Below are 16,654 nucleotides of genomic sequence, written 5' to 3' on the forward strand. Positions count from 1 at the left end.
TGATTAGTAGAGGTAAAATATAGTTTTTGTCAATTTTTTTCAAAAATATTGTTTGCCCCCCCCCCCCCCCTTTACAGTTAGCATTATAAGAATAGGAACATATACATGAAGAGTGATAGTATTCATTGACATGTTGCAAAGGCAGCAATTGTAACCATAGAACCGCTGCGTTGCTCTCTCATGTTCCCCAGACCTAGGCCGGCACTTTTCTTCTGATTGGAGCTCAGGGTTGTCACCAGAAAAGAAGTCAGAGATAATACAGGCAAGTCATGGGTAGTGGAATTATGGACCAGGACATTCTGGCTCCATCACCAGCTCTCTGGCATGGAAGAAGGAGGAGGGCATAAGCGCAGAAGGAAGCCAACGATGGAGGCAAAAGGGGCTTCTGTGACGTACACAGGAGCGGCTGTGGTTCATTTGCATATTTTTACAAATCCTTTTTAATGAAAAATAGGCCCGTTCAGAGGTCACACACCAGCATGTAAGTTTGGTTGGGTTAAAGCCACTAAATCCATGTGGTTGATTACTTTTTGAAACTACCTGAGAGTATGTCAAAATCTTTCACAGAGGATCAAGAGGCACATTTATCATTTATCATATGATGCTACCTCACCCCCTGGCACTTGCCGGATGTATCAGGAGGCTCCGTCTTGTTTCTAAATCCCAACGGGCAACTCAGCTGGTATAGAATTGTGCACTATTCTGAGTCTGAATGGGTACAGGCTTTGACAGAAATGCCCCACACCAGCCCACTGCACAGCCCGGTACTTCCCCCAGGCCACCCTTCCGGCATAGGGGGCGGAGCAGTGGCAATTCCCGGATCTGTGCCAGGAATTGCTTATAAGCCTGTTTTCAGCTGTGATAAATCCCACCCCAGAAGATGAGTTGCTATGGCCAACAACTGAGCAGTGATGGAGCAGCATTAGTAGTAGTATCCTATAGCTTGAGGAATATCAAATAATGGAATCCAGTTCTATTGAAACCAAAATTCCAAAATTGTTAAAACTTTGATAGCAGACCAAAAAAATCATTATACCAGACTATTTTTTTTGCATCCACTGCTCCTTTTTCTTCAATTATTGCATATACCTGACTATATTTATTGCTTACACAGTAGAACCTGTATATAAAGTAGGGGGTGTGTAGGTAGCACTTGTACCCAACCCAATGTCCCCTTTACCACATTATTATTATAAATGGTATATGGAAGGTGGGGGAGCTGTTACAGGTTTTGTACTTGGTACTCATGAGTTTCAAGTTTCACCTACTATTTTATTTATACAAAAAGACAACAAAGGAAATTTTATTTACAATAGGAGCGGTCGAAGACTCTTTGGAATTTAAGAAAAAAATTGATTTTCTGGGCCACTTTGGTCGATTTTTTTTCTCTTGGAATCACAAAGCCTAATGGCAATTTAGTGACAGTAAATCCCATCTATCAGAGGACCTGAGAGGAGACCAGAGGGAAATACTTGATTGTGACTGTTGAACTGGTAACAGGGAACCTGCGGGGGTCACACTGATTGGCATTGTCACGTTCTCCATTCATCATGCTGGGCCAGACTTCCCGAATCATTTAGCAGATGGGGCAGCCCGTCAGTTCAAACACCTGATATGAAGCCATTCGTCATCTGATAACATGATGGTTCAGCGGCAGCTGGCTCACAGTTCTGCAGTACACATGTGATGGACTGAAGCCAGAGAGACAAGCGTAGCCTCCCTGCAGTCCTCCGATACCATTCACAGTCCTGCACTGGACCAGGGAACAGGTGGAGACTGATAGAATGGAAAAAATTGCCATGTGTTACAAAAACGAGCAGATAAGATTCCGCTAAGAACATCTCTGTGACCCCGTAGACCAGCAGGTCGTAATAGTCATCATGGGGACATTGTAGATGTTTTCAGCGGCTGAATGCATGTTATTTATGTGAAAAAATTAGACAAAATTATACGGGTAATGCAAAATTTATCTGGCTATAATGGGAAGTGACGTAGAAAGATATGTCTGGAACTGCCTTAAAGAGAAGACCCCTTGGGTCTTACACCATCGGAATAGCAGATAGCAATCTGATTAGTAGGGGTACAACTGCTGGGACTCCATCCATTCTCACTAATTAATAAAGAGGCAGATTGAGCACAACACTAAGAGAGACTGGTGAATTGGGGACCACAGCTCTAAGATATCTCAAGCATTTACTTTCTACAAGAGTATTAGAGATATTCTTCTCAATGTTTGGCCAAAACTGCCATAGTATTAAAATGGATCGGTAGGACGCATGTTGACCTGCTTCTGCAGCAATTAGTGATAATGGGGTCCACATTCCTGTGCCCCAGCAATCAGACCCCCACAAATCAGATTGTTATCCCCTATAACAGGGGAGGTGGACCTATGGCACACATGACAGAGGTGGCACTCAGTACCTTTGTGGGCACCTAGGCTGTCACCTCAGCACAGAGGAGGTGTGCACAAAGCTGGATTATCATTGGACCTCCTTCTCTGGGCCCCACAATTCTTCCTATCCAGGGGAAGCAACAACAAGAATAAAAATTTCTCTTTGTATAAATTGATCAAGTGTCCCAAATCAGATACAATGCATATATATATATATATATATATATATATATATATATATATATATACAAACATAACATGTATAATACATGCCCGTTAAGAATCACACGGACACACTCAGTCTCCAAGTAAAAGTCTTTGCTTTATTGGTAAACTAGTTAAACTAAAGGGCTTTTTACCTACCTTTGGGGTAAAACCCACCTTGGTACTAAAACTTAGATTCCATTGGATCATTATAATTTGATCATATTTTCACAGCTGTGCAGTGGGAAGATAATCATAAATGTGAATTATTATGTGCATGTGATTCTCCATGGTGCGTGATCAAGGAATGTACAAGATGCTTTCTTTAGGTCATGTAAGATGTGTTGTTCCTTCAAGATTAAACTGAACATTTAATGGGTTGGCCACTCTCTTACATATGTTGCCCATGTTCCTTTAGTGTTTTAATAATAATAATTCCTGAAGGTTCATCAAGTTATTCAGCATTCCTCCTACTTACTTTTGTGCTGTGGTTAGACTCTTTGTGTTCCTTTGTTTACATGACTGAGCTCTGATGAATGGGAGGATCTGGAGTTATGAATCATCCTGCTCCCCCCACCCGTCCCCAGTCAGTGAGGATGGGCAGCTAAAAAAGGGGCACAGTGAGTAACACCATGAGGATGGCCTAGTCTGCGATCCCATGGAATTAACTCAGAATTCCATAAGTCAGACAGGATAGAAATTTTGTTGGTATAGCTACAGCAAAAATGGTCAAATGCAGGGTTGATGGCACATTACCAGGTCACAGGATCTTATGGTAGCATACAACATTTGGACATTTCGATAAGGTAATGCCATTTATTGGGTAAAACAAGCAAAGCTTTTTGACCTCGGAGTAGGGTCTTCGTCAGACAAAAAACTTGAAGGATCAAAAGCTGACTGTAGGAACATTTTATATATACATGTATACTCCAACACTGCTATTGAATGAACTCAGCAGGGAATTGGGTTGGTTCCACATCTTGATGAACTAAGCCTCTTCAAACCCTTTTATCTGATTCTGGACAGATGTAGATCAGGGTTCTATTGTGGCAATTCCACTTATATATGTGGAACATACATATATATGTGTGTGTATATATATATATATATATATATATATATATATATATATATATATATATACCGTATATACTCGAGTATAAGCCGACCCAAGTATAAGCCGAGGCCCCTAATTTTACCACAAAAACCTGGTAAAACCTATATATTTTTTACTCGAGTATAAGCCGAGTTTGGCTTTTCAGCACATTTTTTTGTGCTGAAAAACTAGGCTTATACTCGAGTATATAAGGTATATATATATAAATATATATATATATATATATATATATATATATATATATATACAGTCATGGCCAAAAGTTTTGAGAATGACACAAATATTATATTATCACATGATCTGTTGCCCTCTGGTTTGTCAGATGTTTTTATCACATACAGAAATACAAGTGCAATCATATTATGAGGTACAAAAGCTTTTATTGACAGAATGAGTGAATGAGGTAATGCAGCAAGTCAGTATCTGCAGTGTTGACCCTTCTTCTTCAGGACCTCTGCAATTCTCCCTGGCAGCTCTCAATCAACTTCTGGACCAAATCCTGACTGATAGCCGTCCATTTTTGCACAATCAATGCTTGCATTTTGTCACAATTTGTTGGTTTTTGTTTGTCCACCCGTCTCTTAATGATTGACCACACGTTCTCAATGGGATTAAGATCTGGGGAGTCTCCAGGCCATGGACCCAAAATCTCTATGTTTTGTTCCCTGAGCCATTTAGTTATCACCTTTGCTTTATGGCAAGGTGCTCCATCATGCTGGAAAAGGCATTGTTGTCACCAAACTGCTCATGGAGGGTTGGGAGAAGTTGCTCTTGGAGGACATTCTGGTCCCATTCTTTATTCATGCATGTGTTTTAGGTAAGACTGTGAGAGAGCCGATTCCCTCGGCTGAGAAGCCGCCCCACACATGAATGGCTGCAGGATGCTTTACAGTTGGCATGAGACAAGACTGGTGGTATCGCTCACCTTGTCTTCTCCGAACAAGATGTTTTCCAGATGTTCCAAACAATCGGAAAGGGGATTCATCAGAGAAAATGACTTTCCCCCAGTCCTCATCAGTCCACTCCCTGTACCTTGTGTAGAATACCAGTCTGTCCCTGATGTTTTTTCTGGAGAGAAGTGGCTTCTTTGCTGCCCTCCTTCACACAAGGCCTTGCTCCAAGAGTCTCCGCCTCAAAGTGTGTGCAGATGCACTCACACCTGCCTGCTGCCATTCCTGAGCAAGCTCTGCACTGCTGGTAGCCCAATCCCAAAGCTCAAAAAATTTTAACACTTGGGCGCCCTGGAGCCTTTTTGGCAACAATGGAACCTCTCTCCTTGAATTCCTTGATGATGCGATAGATTGCTGACTGAAATGCAATCTTTCTAGCTGTGATACTCTTCCTGTAAGGCCAGTTTTGTGCAGTGCAATGATGACTGCACATGTTTCTTTAGAGATATCCATGGTTAACAGAAGAGAAACAATGATGCCAAGCACCAGCCTCCTTTAAAATTGTCCAGTGGTGTGATTCTTATTTAATCATGACAGATTGATCTACAGCCTTGTCCTCACCCACACCTGTGTTACTAGATCAATCACTGATGAAACGATGTTAGCTGCTCCTTTTAAGGCAGGCCTGCAATGAAGTTGAAATGTGTTTTGGGGGAAAAAATTTCATTTTCTAGGCAAATATTGACTTTGCAATTAATTGCTGTTAAGCTGATCACTCTTTATAACATTCTGGAGTATATGCAAATTGCCATTATAAAACCTGATGCAGTAGACTTTATAAAAATGAACATTTGTATTATTCTCAAAACTTTTGGCCATGACTGTATATGTATGTAATTTATATAATGTGTGTATATATATATATATATATATATATATATATATATATATATATATACACACCATATATTTAACCATAATAATACAATATTATGTATGTTTAGATGCACATTCTCTTCCAGGGTTCTGACTTGCTCTCCATTCCGTGTCCTAATATTTAGGATCTCAGTATAACACCAGATGTAAAAATGAAAATATCATTGCTGGCTGGAGTGCGTCTGACTTGGCTCCATTGAATCCTGGCAGTAGTAGAGAATGCACAGAGGGGAAGCAATAGCAACTGCCTTAAAAATTATTCAAGCGAGCCTTCCACATTTTCCTAGGTTTACTGCTGGGATGATATGTCTGCACTATACAGGCTATTCAGGGACTGTCATATCCATTGTAGCAATTCCGAGTTATTTATACAAAGCTGCGTTGTTGTGAAAGAAAATTCACTTTGCCAGAATCCACAGAAATAGAAAATCCCCAGAAGAAAAATTATTTCCAAGCAGCAAATAAATATTTACAGGATTGCTTTGGTGTGTGACACGTGGCTAGCGGAATCCTACCATGCGCGCGCTCTGGATTGCCTATTGGCTTCATTGCCCCTCATTACTATCTGTAGTAAATTGATTCACTCTTCACGCATCGTTCAGAAATGTACCCCTTGATGTTTGTTTGCAATATCCTTTAATTACAGACACAAAAACATCCCAGATTTTTCCCTTTTCGGTGCCATTGAAGCCGTCATAGACTCTAAACCTGGGCACTGGGGCGGTTATGATGATTGATACATATGGCAGATTAAGAATTAGTTTGGGAGATGTCCCCCACTAAGCAGAATCAGTTAAAACATTCTGTTTAGCTTGGCATGCGTCGAGCACTATCTCAGCAGTGCCCAGTGGCAATCACCCATGTACAATTCGTTCTCGGGGAAATTAGCTCCGTAAAACACAGCGACAGTCATTGGGATTTCTTTAAAGCATTCTATTATGTTTATCAGAAAAAGTACATTTATTCTGCAAAGAGCAACATTGATCATTAGCATATCCACCCAACTCTATGATGTTGGGCATCGACATATGTGTCGAGTGTATGAGTGTAGAACTTTATGTGTGATTTTATAAATATGTATATATTTTTTTTTCAGGGGAAGTGGGGTCCCATGTAGAAATCTGCTTGATAGAATTGAGTTACTAACTTAGATACATGGCCTTCAGGCTAGTATCACCTGGAATATGATCAAAATAGTTCAGCTAAGGAGACACAAAATGCAATCATTATTTTTAGCGCTAGTTGTTTCTTTTTGGTGCCCAATCTTTATGGTGATTTGCATTGTGATGTTATATTGTGGCGCATGGCCCTAATGTATTTTGCAGACTGTAAGAAGAACAAATGAGTGTCAGAAATGTCAAACCGCATTCATGAAGGGGTTTAGAAGTCATTTAGGGTTTAGAGGTCTAATTTTGCACCAAAAAATGAGCCAAAAAAAGTCGGAAAACCAGACGTGAAGTTAAAGTGTCATGATTCAAAAGCTGCAACCAAACTGAGCAAGAAAAAAAGGATTGCGTGTAAGAAAAGAAGCTAAATTGTAGCACCAAAAAAAATTGTCTTTTAAAAAAACTGGCAGAAAGCGAATAATAGATGCCCCCCAAAGATACCAATTGTGGAGACACAGTAAACAATGGTGTAGTAACACATACTCACTTGGATACATTGTGGAATTAATCATGGCTTGTAATGGAAACTTTTTCCCAATCAACATGTTTTCCAGCTCACTGTTACTTGTAGATGTTTGTTCCGGTGCAAAGCATTAACCCGTGGCACATTGGGTAATAAATACGTTTTAGATCATGAATAAGGTAGAATGCTGAAATGCTTCAATCTTTATTGTTTCGATGTGTACATATACAAGATGTGCTGAGCTTTTTGGATAAATAAAGAAATTGATTTTTGTTTGTATGGATGTGCTGGATCTCCTTTTGTTATGAAAAGAAACTATATCCCCGCTTATGTTACCTCCACACCAAATTGTCAGCATGTGGTATGGAGTGGACCATGTCGTAGATCGCAGTGGGCTGGGGATACCATGGGCCATGCCACCCAGCCAGGGACTACTATGGTGTATTAACAGATCCTCACAAGGTAGTATGACCTGGAATAAGTAGATCAATGAAAGATAGACAAAGGTACCACCAGGGAAAAGTAGACCAAGAATAAAAAGACCAATGGTAGAGTTGCAATAGACAATGGTATTGTAAAATATACTCACGTCGATACATGGTCTTCAGAAAAAAGTAGGACAATGGTGGCTCCACAATATACAATGGTTTATTAAAATGTCCACGGAGTAGAAGCGGTACTGGCACTACCCTCGTACACCTTAAAGTCCTGGGCGTGATGGGACCATTTGGAGTAATACTGACTGGCGGTATACTGCAGGGACGTGAAGACCATGGGGGTGCTCAGCGCGGGAAGGCAGCAGTCATGGATGAATAAAGGAGAAGAAAGATAATCGTGGCACTCACCGATGCAGTCTTCAAATTTTATTCACAGGTATACAGGTAATACAGGACGCCGACGTGCGGCAAGGCGACGGGCCTTTTCGCGCTGAGTAGCGCTTTCTCTAGCCTCTGACATTTATTAAAATGTACTCACTTTGATACTTGGAAAGAGATGCCCACATAGATTCAAGGTCTTCAGAAAAAGTACAGCAATGATGGAGACACAATAGCAATGGTGTAGAAAGAGATACCCGCATAGATACATGGTCTTCAGAAGAGGTAGACCAATGATGGAAATACAATAGACCATGATGATGAAAAATATACATGTTGGATATATGGTTTTCATAAAGATATCACCAAAAATAAATAAACCAGTAGAACAATGGTGGAGACATGTTTGAGAGATACATCAGTAGACTAAAAGAATTTCCGTGAAAGGAAATTTACTCAGCTCACATACTATTACTGTAACTGAAATAACATCTCACTATACAAAACACAACCATATGCTAAGTCAAATGCAATAGAGAACAATTATTAACCCTGTACTGTTAATCCTATTGATTATCCTCAGAAGTCTATCGCTAAAGACACTGGGGCACATTTACTTACCTGGTCCGTTCGCGATCCAGCGGCGCGTTCTCTGCGCTGGATTCGGGTCCGGCCGGGATTCATCAATGCAGTTCCTCCGCCGTCCACCAGGTGGCGCTGCTGCGCTGAAGTCCGCTGGAATGCCTCGAAATACACCGGCCTACCCAGGATGAAGGTGAGTGAAATTTTCGCGACACAATTTTTTTTTTAAATGCGGCGGTTTTTCCGAATACGTCGGGTTTTCGTTCGGCCACGCCCCCCGATTTCCGTCGCGCGCATGCCGGCGCCGATGCGCCAAATTCCGATCGCGTGCGCCAAAAACCCGGGGCAATTCAGGTACAATCGGCGCAAAACGGAAATATTCGGGTAACACGTCGGGAAAACGCGAATCGGGCCCTTAGTAAATGACCCCCATTGTCTTCTAGATATCTTAATGGGAAATGATTGAATGTGGTTTTAAATTAACAGAAAATCCAATGACATGCCAAGTGGCATCTTCTACTCAGCCTTGAAATGGGAGGAAAGAAAAAAAGATATTTTCCTCGTTATGAATCTGGCTGTCTGCATGGAGACATATAGTCAAAATTATTTTTCTCAGAAGCCTGGAACATTTTTTTTTTTTTTCAAGAGGTTCATAAAACTAAATGGAAGAAATGAGTCTTAATTCTATGTCAATAGCAGCAGAGATAGGTTCACAGAATTCTGGAGCCTTTGTATAGATCATTTTCTGTCTAGACTTAGTATTTACCAATGTTAAATCATTATTAATGTAGTTGTATCGCTGGTGGCGGGACTCCTCTTTTTTTCTCTTTCTAACTTATATTGATACTGGGTTCTATTCAAAAGCAATTTGGAGAGAAGGGATTTCTTGTGAGCAACTTGTTCAGTCAAGTGAATTTGCAGAAATAGACTGGGATTCTCATTACTTTCCCCAAGCTGCACATTCGTCTCTCCGTTAAGACCCAGCTTTCTGCACGCCAGCTCGCTCTCGCTCGCACACCACTTGCATAAACATTACCAGAACAACGATCCTTTTCATAACAAAAATTGGCTGATGTAATTATTAGAGAACAACATGGAGGAGTCAAAAACTCAAACCAGACATGACATACATTTGCATATTGCATAGGTTGACCTTCTTCTGTGTCTACACTAGAAGCTTAGGACTGACTGAGGTCGGAGTAAGTAGAATATAAATGTATCTATGCAGACTTTAGATTTCTATAAAGTTCAAAGGATGTCTGAAGACCCTGAAGGTCATTGGAGAGAGCTACTTGAATTCCTACTAAAGTGGAGGTTCACTTACAATTGGTAAGCTAATATATATATTTTCACATAAAAATAATTAAAACTGTGGCTTGTAAATGGATTGTCCATGCCGATGCAGGACAGATGCTGCGGTAGACCCTCAATCATATGCCTCAGTTGCAAGTATTGAAATGACCACAAGGCCAGCTAAGTGTGTGCATGTTGACAACCTGATAAGGACCCCATGAAGATCCTCCACCTGATTGAATAAATGACTAGCAGTTTTTCTTTGCTGTGATGGAGAGGAGGAGTGTCCTCTCCATAGCAGTGCATGGCGCATGGCGCCATAACACGGGGAATGATAGGACATGTCCTATCTTTTCCCCGTGTACTGAGAGATACGGTGCCACACGTGTTCTGCACTGTATTGCTCCGTGCACCCTTTGCCGTCTATGGTGGACGTAAGTGCGGTCATAAGCTTGCAGCCGTACATACGTACCCCCAATGGTGTGAATGCAGCCTTAAATTTTTTTTCAAGGGATTTGCCCTTTAATGCACCAGAGTTGATAAAGATGATTATTGTAGAAATATGATACTGTAATATTACACAGGCATTATTACTAATCACAATAGGAAACATTTCTCTAAAAGTAAGACCATGTATAACCTCCCTAAATCTCACCAGCTTTACTGCATTGTCTGATGGCTGTTGACAAACATGGCATTGCTTTCAATAGTCTAATACCCCATTACACCACCTAAAAATTAGCTTAAATAATAGTGTAGCCATTTAGACCACACCCACTTTGCCTTAAGTTACTCCCATCGTGTAGATGGCTTTGTAATGTAAGCCACTCCCCAAATTGTAAAAGTGTCTAAAACAACTGATAAATGCAAGTTAAAGAATGTTTGGCTGATTAATTCTTCTCCTGTATTTTTGGAAGGGGTGAACTTTTTTTGGTGCCCACGGAAATGCAGATAGCTTCAGATGGAAGCTGTCTGGCAGATATCCAAGTGTTATATAACCTCTTATTTGTAAGGCACTACAGAATATGATGATGCTAAATAAATAAAGATTATTTAAGCTGTGACATCATCTATTGTCAGTAGTGATGTAATGATGGGTCAGTGTTATCTATATAGAGGTCATTGTACAGGGAGGGGGAGGAGATAAGCTGTGACATCATCTATTGTCAGTAGTGATGTAATGATGTGTCAGTGTTATCTATATAGAGGTCATTGTACAGGGAGGGGGAGGAGATAAGCTGTGACATCATCTATTGTCAGTAGTGATGTAATGATGTGTCAGTGTTATCTATATAGAGGTCATTGTACAGAGAGGGGGAGGAGATAAGCTGTGACATCATCTATTGTCAGTAGTGATGTAATGATGGGTCAGTGTTATCTATATAGAGGTCATTGTACAGAGAGGGGGAGGAGATAAGCTGTGACATCATCTATTGTCAGTAGTGATGTAATGATGGGTCAGTGTTATCTATATAGAGGTCATTGTACAGAGAGGGGGAGGAGATAAGATGTGACATCATCTATTGTCAGTAGTGATGTAATGATGGGTCAGTGTTATCTATATAGAGGTCATAAACCTCAAAAGCAAGACAGGATGTATGCAAAGAGTATGAAAACTTTATTAAGCAAAGAAATTCATAAAAACAATTTAAAAGCACTACATATGCTAATGTCCAGCAGCCATCCCTTAGGTAAACACTGACATAAATACAAGATATTGACCAGGAACAATAACCTGGTATTGGTCAGAACTACCAGCAATGCAATAAGACAGTATTCAAAATATGAAATGTATTCAAAAATGCATATTTTTGTATGAAGTACAGATAGTGACATGGAAACTGGTTTAAAAAATAAAAGGAACTTCTTTAAAAAATATGTTTTCCAATGACATCTTCCTTTTAAGTATGTAGCAATAAATTAGCTTCTTGATGCTTTTGAAGTTTTCATTGTTCTATCAATTAGCCGTGCTATGTCTTGGTCAATTACGACAAGGTTGTCCAAGAGTAATCCCATAGCGGGAAAAGAAAGGGTAAAATACTCTGATCTAAATGGTTGAACCCTTTGTAATCTTCCTGAAACATCAGTGTTAAGTGGAAAGCCCTCTACAGATGCTTCCAGTCACCGTCCTCACTCATGACATGTATTACGGAGCTTCCTAATAAAGGGGCACATAAACCACCACAAGATGCTCATTAGATCCATTGAACCATGGCCTTCCCTGCTGCATGACTAACCGAGAAGTGACTATAATTTGCTGATGAATACAATTAAAGGAGAATGATACGTTACATTAGCTTTAATGAGTTGCAGAAGGTCACTTGGTTATAGAGGCCGTATGCAAAGGTCACAGTTCAACGGGATTCAAACTCTTTGACAGACATTCTCAAAGACTTTCCATGAGTTTTGTAACCATGGGAAACTGGGGATGTCTCGTTTCCCTCTTTGCCTCCTGTACAGTAATTGCTCTGTTTTGGAATATTTCCCCCACAAGTGTCTATTTTTCAATATCTTACACCTGTGTGTTTTTCTTGGTGCTGATCCATATTTCTCTCTTTCTCTGAAACAAAATCATCTGCTTTAGTTCTCTCACAATGAATGCAATTGTTTCAAATAATGAAGCCTGAATGAAATTTCATGACTTTTTTCCTTCTCTTACTATGTACCAGAAAAAAAAAATCTTGACTAAATCCAAAAATATCTGCGAATGTCATAAAACTCTTTAATTCTGGCCCAAAGACCAATCAGCCAATCAACCAGGTCATAATGTCCATCCTATAGTGACAACATGACTGTCTAAATTGGTGCCAGATAACACCGACCCATCATTATATCACTACTGACAATAGATGATGTCACAGCTTATCTCCTCCCCCTCCTTGTACAATGACCTCTATATAGATAACACTGACCCATCATTACATCACTACTGACAATAGATGATGTCACAGCTTATCTCCTCCCCCTCCCTGTACAATGACCTCTATATAGATAACACTGACCCATCATTACATCACTACTGACAATAGATGATGTCACAGCTTATCTCCTCCCTCTCCCTGTACAATGACCTCTATAAAGATAATACTGACCCATCATTACATTACTACTGACAATAGATAATGTAACAGCTTATCTCCTCCCCCTCCCTGTACAATGACCTCTATATAGATAACACTGACCCATCATTACATCACCACTGACAATATATGATGTCACAGCTTATCCCCTCCCCCTCCCTGTACAATGACCTCTATATAGATAACACTGACCCATCATTACATCACTACTGACAATAGATGATGTCACAGCTTATCTCCTCCCCTCCCTGTACAATGACCTCTATATAGATAATATTGACCCATCATTACATCACTACTGACAATAGATGTCACAGCTTATCTCCTCCCCCTCCCTGTACAATGTCCTCTCCATAGATAACACTGACCCATTTTTCTATAACAACGTACAGTAGATGGTTTCTGGAATAAAATCGACTTTATTCTAGAAATAAAACGTTTAATTATTTAAAAAGTGAGCTGGAAAAGACTGTACAAACTAAACATTTATTGAACACATAACCATGCTGTATATTAGTTCTTCTTCGTTTAATATTAGTTCCTTATTTTCAATTTTGATTGAAATATAGATATATCGAGGCTTTTTTCTGATGGCTTCTGCACCAGAACTCTGGCATAGAAGCCCTGAAATAATTGCAAATGCTCACGTTTTACCATTTTCCCCTTCAAGTCATCTCCACGCTAGGGGGGTATCGAGGGGAGTGGCTAGTGGGGGAGTGGTCAGGTGCGGAGCATTCCTGTCTTGTGTGAAAACTCAATGGCTGCACCTATTTTCACGCCAGGAAGTGACTAGCTGAATATATGCTGTTCCGGAGGGGGGGCTCATGCACCAGACTATGATAAATAATCCCCATTCTGTAGATACACATAGAAAGATAGAGAGAGATAAACAGACATTTATTAAGACCAGTGTTTTTCTAATAAACCTGGTGTGAAAGTTGATAAATTTGGTTGAGCCAATTAGCTCCGCCTTTTCTCCAAAGAAAGCAGAAAAACTGTGTTTGTATAAATGGAATAGAAAAAGATGAAAACTGGGAGATCTATGGCCCCTATATTGTAGGGATGGATAATAAGGAGGATAGATAGATGATATATGAGACAAATAAATAGAGATTTTATAGATAGAGCAATATATCGTAGAGATGATTGAATAGAGATGATATAAGGAGATTGATATCAAAACAAAGAATGATTTTTTAAATACAGATAGTAGAGATTTGGGAGCAGACCACCTACAAGGATAGTCTGACAGACACAGTAACCTGTGGACCTGCCATATGTTCACACATCCCGTGCACAACAATAGGAAACACAGGTCGGTGCAGCACTGTGACCACTTTGACACATGGCTCGAAGCATTCTGTAGCATAGCAACATCCGATACAACAATAGGCACAATACAGATTGAAAGTTGGTAGAAAATCATTAACCTACAGAATAAAGGAGTGAGAAGAGCAGAAGTGAACCTGTTAATTAAATGTATGCAATTTTATTGCTGGCTGCTCTTCCTCTATAGAGCAAAGACCTGGCTCATTACTATGGCAAGTTCATTATAAATACCTACTACTTGTGAGCGATGGCAATTCATAAGCAGCTTTCAGTCCATTGTGTTACGTTTACTGAAGCTTTAGTAATAAAAGAATATTTATAAGGTACATTTTATAGAGTAGCCATACAATAATTGTTTATCTAGAAATAATCAAAGAATAAGCTGTGATTTGGTTGCAAATCTCAGTGCAGAGCCAAATCGCACTCCTCCGTCCTCTTTGCCGGTTGGGCGGGAAGTAGGCGGTGCCAGGGTCGTGCGGTGGCTTTAGACTGTGCCAGGTTTGGCCACAGGCAAAATCTCAGCTCTACTCAAGGCTGGACCAAATGTTTCCACTCCGTCAAATATTTATCTGGAGGCTTCTAAAAGATCCATCAGGTGGCTGGGGTTGGATCATATGCTGGCATTTGGCTGTTGAAAACTTTTTAATCTAGAAGACATCCAAACTATGGGGGAAGGGGATTTATCATTGCTTGTACCTCTGAATACCAGCGTACAAGATGGAATTTAGTTGCACTAAGTGTCGAAGAGCCAGTATATTCCGACAACTCCGCCCTCTTTGCTGTTTTGGCGGGCAAGGACCGTTGCTGGGCCTTGCAGTGGCTTTAGCCTGCGCCAGGCTAAAGCACAGTTCTAGCAATAACATTCCTCAGCTGTGTCCTACCCCTTAATGGTTGCAAAACAAAGAAAAACTAGATATCCAGAGCCTCCTATTACCACCAGAGCCGAAAGGGGCACAGGTGACATAAGCTTAAAGGGGTTGTCCGAGAGTTATGAAAAAAAAAACTAAAGGCCGTGGCCGGCCACGCCTACCCCTCCCTATTCACAGCACTGTGTGTGCGGGCCGGATGGTTGTCGGGTCCGGCCGGAAGCTGAGTCCAGCGCTGCTCTGGCGGCCATGTTTGTTTACATGGCGCCCGGACCGGAGCGACAGCAGCGTGGGACACCGGAGTGCGCCGGAAGGTAAGTAGATCTTTATTTTTTTAAACAGCCCCCTCTGGCCACCTTTAGTTTTTTTTCATAACTCTCAAACAACTCCTTCAAGCCCCCAGGCTCATTTGTATATTTTTAAAATCTGTTTTTCAAGGAGGTAACAAAAATAGTGCTGCACAAAAGAAGAACAAACAGAAATATGAAACTGATCTAATATCAGTGATTCTGGTGGCAGATTACCTTTAACTCTACTTTTTGGCTCTTTAGAAACATTTTTGATCAGGTCTTACCTTATTTTGCAGATGTTTGGTGCTTTTTGTGTTCATATTGAATGTCAAGCATAAACTTAATAATAGATGGGGGGGTCAAAAAAATAAAGATATAAGGATGATTTTTTACTTTATTGGCTTTCCTATTATGCAATTTTTTGTATTTTTTTTGTTCCTTTTTTGTTATCTGGTGCTGCACCTTATTTAACACCAGAATCCAGATGTTAAAGCCCTTAAATTGTTACATTGTAACTTAAATTGCTCTCAAAAGAGTCACCCTCTTTCCATAAAAACACTTCAATCCAGAATACTAGGACTGCATGGGTTGCACAAAACTATCGACCTCACATTTGTTTAGCGCAACCCACCAACTACAAAAAAAATTTTAATACAAGCAAAGGTAAATTATACAAGCCCAAAACCTCTGAAAGGAAACTGGTGGAATGCTCCACAATAAAGAGACCGCCCCATTGTTTACCATTTATATTTTTTTTAAAAATTACTTATTTCAAAGAAAAATTATATTAAAATAGTCATATGGATTCTTCATTGAATTTTTCCTATTATACATTAGTGATATGAATATACATTGCGGTATCACCAAAAGATATATAAAACATATTACTATTACTGATAATGTAAATATGGGTGAGAAGAATAGTCCATTATACCCAACACACTCGTTCTCTATATCTCTTATTGTAATTAAATGCAAATCATTGAATTATATTAATGAATAAACTCAGATTGTTCCTACGTGTTCATTGTGCGGAAATAATATAGTACTTTATAACTAAAGCGTTTCCAGAAGAAGAAGGTGGATGAAGTAGCTTATGCTTAATCGTAATGTTATTTTACATGCTGCATTTGCTTTGTTACATGACGAGAAGAGTTTCTATTTTATAAAATGCAAATGATAAATTAGTTGAAATGGCGGCATAAAAACGACTCTGCTTACTCATAAACTA

The sequence above is a fragment of the Engystomops pustulosus genome, chromosome 5 (genome assembly GCF_040894005.1).
Source record: "Engystomops pustulosus chromosome 5, aEngPut4.maternal, whole genome shotgun sequence".
NCBI lineage: Eukaryota > Metazoa > Chordata > Amphibia > Anura > Leptodactylidae > Engystomops > Engystomops pustulosus.